Source organism: Agrilus planipennis, unplaced genomic scaffold, assembly GCF_000699045.2.
Source record: "Agrilus planipennis isolate EAB-ADULT unplaced genomic scaffold, Apla_2.0 scaffold272, whole genome shotgun sequence".
In the NCBI taxonomy this organism is placed as follows: Eukaryota; Metazoa; Arthropoda; class Insecta; order Coleoptera; family Buprestidae; genus Agrilus; species Agrilus planipennis.
This window is the reverse complement of record NW_020439208.1, coordinates 201,619-208,163: the sequence shown is the minus strand read 5'-3', so window position 1 is coordinate 208,163 and position 6,545 is coordinate 201,619. Positions and strand designations below refer to the sequence as shown.

Here is a 6,545-nt window from a genome sequence, read left to right as displayed (position 1 = left end):
TTATTCGCGGGTGAAAAAATTGCAACCCAGTTCCTGTATTCGCGGCTAAAAATTTCATTATTCGCGGATGCAATCGGTAAACAGAAAACGATTCGGTATCATTTATTAAGGGAATTGACCGCAATAGACCGCTTGTGCCTAGTGTGAATTTTTCCGAAAACATGGTTTCTATTCTAAGCATTGTGATTAACAGTGCGAGATAAATATGTGATTTTTTGTATGATAACAGACAAAGGTTCACACTAACGGTATGTTTTTGGTCTTCAATAAGATAGCCATTAAAAGCTTTTACAAGTGCTTAAAGTTGATGCATCATGTAGGACACGTATTTTCAATAAAAATTAAAAAATGGCATTCGACAAGCTCAAGAACAAAGCTTTATCTATCTTACTAAAAAGTTTCAAACCTCTGTTCCAAATATTAAACTCATGATATCTAGAACCGATAAGCATGTTTTACTCTACAGTGCGTATACTACTGAATTCGCTTAATGTATCGGCATCATTTGAGTATGTAGAGTTGGTATGTGCCGAAGCGGCTTTTATAAAAGATGTAACGGAGTGGACTAATTTCAAAATTCAAAAGAAGAAAAAATCGCTAAATTTTTTAAACTCTTGCTTAAAGCAGATTATAACGATTAATTTTAATTGCGAATTTATCAATACATTGATTTTATTTTGATACATATTGGTTTCATTTCGGAACCTTACAACGTATCCCCTATGATTCCATACTAATTGCCATTCCATATCCACGGTTTCTGTATTCGCGGCACATTTATAGAACGTATACCCCGCGAATAAAGAACTTTTACTGAATATCAATAGAATATCTAATAACCGAGTCAATGTTCTCAAAATGTATAATATGAAAGCGAAAAGGTCCACTTTTCGTGCATCTGAAGTTCATGTTATTCTAAACTACCTATACCATCAAATAATTGCCTTTGTTTCGTTCTCAATTTATTGTCAATTAGTTTTCCTAAACTCTTCTGTGTAAACCCCCGTATTGATCTGATGAACAAATGCCCGCAGGTTGTAAATTTTAAGTGCCCGATTTGGTGATGTTAATGATGATGATAATGATGATGACGGCAAGAGCACCGCAATCGGTTCGCCTTCTTCGTCTTCCTTGTGCTTGAATTCCGCCATTATTTAATTAAACCTTCGTCCAGACCATCTCATCGTAATGTTCAGTTATATTATTTGAACGAAATTATTATTACTTAACCGACGCGTTTGTGGGAAATGGTTTATTATACCGTTAAACATAAGTACCTAAGTCTTCCAAAATTGATCGCATTTTCACATGAGCGCTTTACAATGTCTTAAATTAAATAACTGTTTGTACTTGAAGAGATGGTTCAGTTGCCGTGTGTGTAGATTTGCGGAAATTTCTTTTATTATATGTTATTACGAGTTGGAAATTAAGTTTACTTTTGGTTGGTTAATTGCGTACTTGGGTTACATTTGAAGATTTTGTAAATTACAATGGTTTCTAATTATATAAGCACTTAATCATCGCAATACAATAGCGACTTATGGTATGCACTTTTTCATACCCCTATAGGAAGTACATAAGATATTTTTCCCTGATTTCAGAAACGAAAGAGTAATATTTCTCCCCTAGTAACAAAACGCATTTGCTCCATTTTAGGAAAGGATTTTACAATCCTTCGCGTAGAAACCACGCCACGCCTTCTGGGAAGGTGTATTACTCATTCTTGTTCCCGAAATCGGAAAAAATCGTACAGGAATATGACAAAAAATCTTATGGAGACTTCTGCAAGAAAGTACTATACTATTTCCCGAGAGTTTGGCACCCTCGCCTTCGTCTCGGTTGACAATTTACACCCTAGAGGAAATGCGTAATGTACTATCTTGTCAAAGGAAGTTGTACAAGTAGAAAACCCTAGAAACTGTCGAAAACTTCTGCACTTACTTAAGGGTCCTTATATCTAAAGAATCTCTGGGGATGGGCAATGGGCAACTTACATTCACCCAAAGAAAATCATTATGGTCTTTTTGTAAGAGCAATTTGAATACGTAAAACTATTTCAAAATGTCGAATTCGTTTTTAAATTAACCTTTCGTGCAACACATTTCCAATCTGCCTTATCTAAAAATATTTTATGTTCGTTCTTGTTTTTAAAAATGTTTCCCTGCTTAATAATTTTTTATTTGAATGGTCCTGTAATAAGTAGTAAGTTACATAATAGCCATATGATTTCTTCCTACCTTTTCTTTTGCGAGCACAGAGGTCTAGCACTAGCCTAACCCCGTGGGTTTCTATGTGTAGAAGGTAAAGGTTGATCGCTGTTGCTGCCGTTGAACTCACGTTGCGAGCGAGAGCGGATTTGCGACGCCGATACGCGACCGCGTGGGTACAAACGTTACTTACAATCACCACACCGGCGAACGAAAGAAAGCGCACTTGAGCGAGAGGACGGCGAAAGAGCACCGCGAGAGTCAAGTCCAAAGTCACCGTCGAAAGACTTATACAGCAGAACTAAACGGCTAACTGCAAATTCAAGTCCAAGTTCACTGCCGGAGTCACGTCCGTCGTCGCCGAAGGAGTAGTAGTAGTAGTAGTAGTGCCTACTAAAAGTTGGTAGTGGAGTAATGTGGTATGTACGAGGTATTCTTCTCTCTATCGCTGCGGCCGTTCTACCGCACCTCGGCTTCGTACAAGAAATGAAACTAATGCACAGGTGCCTAGTTTTATACAGACGATGGAGGCGGTTCTGCAAGGATGGCCATTGGCTTAACCATGAAGAAGAAGAGGAAGAAAAAGATGAAGTAGAGGAAGAATAAGGCGACGGCTACGACGACGAGGACTCTATTATACAGGGTCTACCAGAAAGCATTACCGTAAAGCAGATTTTAAGATTTAGAAATTGCTTGAATTCGTCTAAATTTGGACAATGGATACCATTGTTGATGGAGCGTAGTATAGGGTTGTTCGAAAAGTCATTTCGTTTTTTCCTGACAGAGGATTTAATTGTATTCTTTTGCACCCAACTTCACATTTAAGCCGTATAATTTTTATATGCTTTGAGAGCTCATATAGCAAGGCTTGTGTGTGAAAAATTCCAATTAATTCTACGCAGTAGTTTTTGGTTGGTGCCCTTTTAAATATGGAGAGCGATAAGCAGCATTTTCGACATATCTTACTGTTTTACTACAGAAAGGGTAAAAATGCTGTTCAAGCCAGAAAGAAATTGACTGATGTGTATGGAGAAGGTGTGTTGACAGTACGCCAGTGCCAGAACTGGTTCGCTAAATTTCGATCCGGCAATTTTGATGTCGAAGATGCACCACGTTCGGGAAGGCCGGTTGAAGCTGATAAAGACGCGATAAAGGCATTAGTTGATGTGAACCGGCGAATAACAACACGTGAGATCGGATTGAGGTTAAATTTATCAAATTCAACAGTTTATGACCACTTGAAAGGCCTGGGATTATCCTCGAAGCTCGATGTATGGGTTCCCCATGTTCTCACAGAGAGAAATCTGTGTCGCCGCATTGACGTCTGCGATTCGCTTCTCAAACGTCACGAAAATGATCCGTTTTTGAAGCGCATCATCACTGGGGACGAAAAATGGGTTGTATACAACAACGTCAAACGCAAGAGGTCATGGAGCAAAAAAGATGAACCGGCTCAAACCATTTCCAAAGCCGATATTCACCAAAAAAAGGTGATGCTGTCTGTTTGGTGGGATTTTAAAGGAATCGTTTTTTTTTAGCTTTTACCGGATAACACAACGATTAATTCGGAAGTCTACTGTCATCAGCTGGACAAACTGAATGATGCACTTCAACAGAAAAGGTCAGAACTAATCAACAGGAAAGGTGTAGTGTTTCACCAAGACAACGCGAGACCTCACACAAGTTTGGTCACTCGCCAAAAGCTTTTACAGCTTGAATGGGATACAATGCTACACCCACCATATTCTCCAGACCTGGCACCATCGGATTATTATTTGTTCCGGTCACTCCAAAATTTTTTAGACGGTAAAACCTTCACCTCAAATGAGGAGGTCAAAAACCTCCTCGATCAGTTTTTTGCCAGCAAAGACCAAAAATTTTATGAGCGTGGAATTATGCTACTACCAGAAAGATGGCAAAAGGTGTTGGACCAGAACGGTCAATATATAATTTAATAAAGTATTTGTTTATTATACGAAAACTGTCTTTCATTTCCACAAAAAAAAAAACGAAATGACTTTCCGAACAACCCTATATTTACATTTTAATGGACCATGGTGACTCCCCATATTATAACCTACGGTAAGCCCCTAGGGCTTGCTCAAATAATAATCCATACGTCAAACATTTATTACAGTCAGAAAGCACCTGTCACAGTAAATACCTAACAAACATTTACGTAGGTAGGTCCGTTTTTTTACAATGATTTAGTTCCGAGTCGAATACGTCAAACTTGGCGACTTTTTAATAAAAATTTAGATAAAACATCTTGGGTTAGACGTTTTGTTGGTCAACTGGTTCCAGAATATCGTGTCATCTATTTCAGTTGCACCAATTTCGGTTGCAAGGTTAATTTTCATTAATTAATATCCTTTAATGTCGCATGAAATTTTACGAAACCGTAGTCTTTTTACTTGTTCACGAGGAAACCTAACCTAACCACAAGGACTATATGGAAATAGCAAATAGTTTAGTATAGTTTAGGGTAAACGACCTATCCCAATACGATCCTATTCACTAATTTTCGTTAGGCAGGTTTTTTGTAATACTTATTAAATTATTATTGCTCGTGTTTGTTTATTCCTTTTTCGCTGGTTGAATTAGAAAAGAGGACTCTATGGAAGTCAATTAGAAGTAGGCGAGATAGGTTGGTAGGACACCTTCTTAGGCATGAAGGTCTAGTCAGAAACATATTAGAGGCAGAAACGGGAGTTAGGAGGGGTAGAAGTAGACCTAGATTAGATTACTATTTGCAAATAGTTAAGGATGTGGGTTGATCTAGTCTTCCGGAAATGCGAAGATTAGCTCAGGATAGAAAAGAGTGGAGGCGCGTGTCCAACCAGACTTAGGATTGACAACTTTATGATGATGATGATAAGAATAACTATGCTTTGTCACTATCCGGTACCCGCCCGGATCCTTAAAAGTACTGTATCCAAACCGAGCACCTAGCCCACCTCTACTTAGAACGACTAACAGCTTATCACGTTGTGGTATTACCCTTCAGTTTGTGACTTTCATACATTACCCTTATTTACGTTTAAATAATTAAAGTAAAGTAACCGCAAGGGCGGGATTATGTCTTTGAATTCCAGAATATCCTAACGGCTAAAACGTAGGAATTTTTCTTTATAGCACGCTGTATGTAAATTTATTTACGTCATTGGTATGTTTATGCTTCTGTAGTCGTCTCATCGCTCATTTCTCGCCGAATTCATCGAACAGTTAGAGATCCAAATTAACTGCCGTTGTAAGATGCCGTGGTAGTATTTTAGCGCGGTTGGTTCTCGGCGGGCCGGCGCTTTGGTGATAAGATGGTACCTTTCCAAAACATACGGATGACCTTGGGCAACGGGTTACCTAATTCGGACGAAGACTCTCGTTCGTATACGCGTTATTTATTCGAAAGGCGCTACAACTCATTTGAGAAGTTGCTTGTTATGCAAATGTATGAATTAATTACGCACGAAAACCTAATAGTAATCAGATCGAAGTAGAAGAACTTCTTGATGATGGATTTGAAAGGAACGAATCGAAATGCTGAACCTATGTCAAAAAGAAATTTTTATTAATTATTTATGAGTTGGAAAGATCCGAAGAACTAATATCAATATTGAATGAGAAAAGGAAATCAATATTCCTGGGAATAAACTTTATCGTATGTTTTATATATATATATTAAGAAATGATACCATAATGTAAAACCAAAAAGTTGTGATAAACTTTTCGACATTCAAGTCATCCATAAAAGTTGCCTGTTGTCAAACAAGCAGCTAACTTCTCGACACTTTTCAAAGTTTCTTACAAATTTAACGGACTGTTGAGTTCTTTTTCGAGCATCAGTTGAGTAAAATGACAGCACACCGATTATTTAGAAAAGTTTAGGATAAATGCGAGTTAGCTATTCAGTTATATAATGGTATTTTAATATATACAACAATTTCTTTACATTATATCAAATCTTACACACTACACAATTCTTTGTCAGTTTCTAAGATATACAAATTTTAATCTATATTTTTTTTTAATTAGGTCCTCACTTAAAAAGAATTAAAGTAAAAATATTTTTTTCTGTCGCAAGTACAAGTGGGGAAGTACATACACTGATAGATATTGAAACTTCCAGATGAAGTGCTTACTTTCCCCAGATAAAAATGTTCAGTCTCTCAGAGTCTCTGAAAGCGAGACTCGAGTCTCCGTCTTTCATCGAGTCTCTCTGGTGTCACTGTTCAGCGTCTCTGAACGAGAGACTCGAGTCTCTCAATTTTTCAGTTTTATTCATTCAGTCTCTCTGTGAGAGACTCGAATCTCTGAATTAACAATTTTATCGTTCGAGTC

The 6,545-nt window shown here is 37.6% G+C and overlaps 1 protein-coding gene across 1 annotated transcript in view; it reads right to left on the bottom strand.

The window, feature by feature from the left end:
• LOC108741704 overlaps positions 1-2,689 on the bottom strand; it is a 115,643-nt gene extending 112,954 nt beyond the window's left edge. The window contains exon 1 of the mRNA XM_018476596.1: positions 2,238-2,689. The gene's annotated coding sequence lies outside the window, so the exon portion shown is untranslated. The remainder of the gene's footprint in view (positions 1-2,237) is intronic.
• Between the last annotated feature and the right edge of the window lie 3,856 nt (positions 2,690-6,545).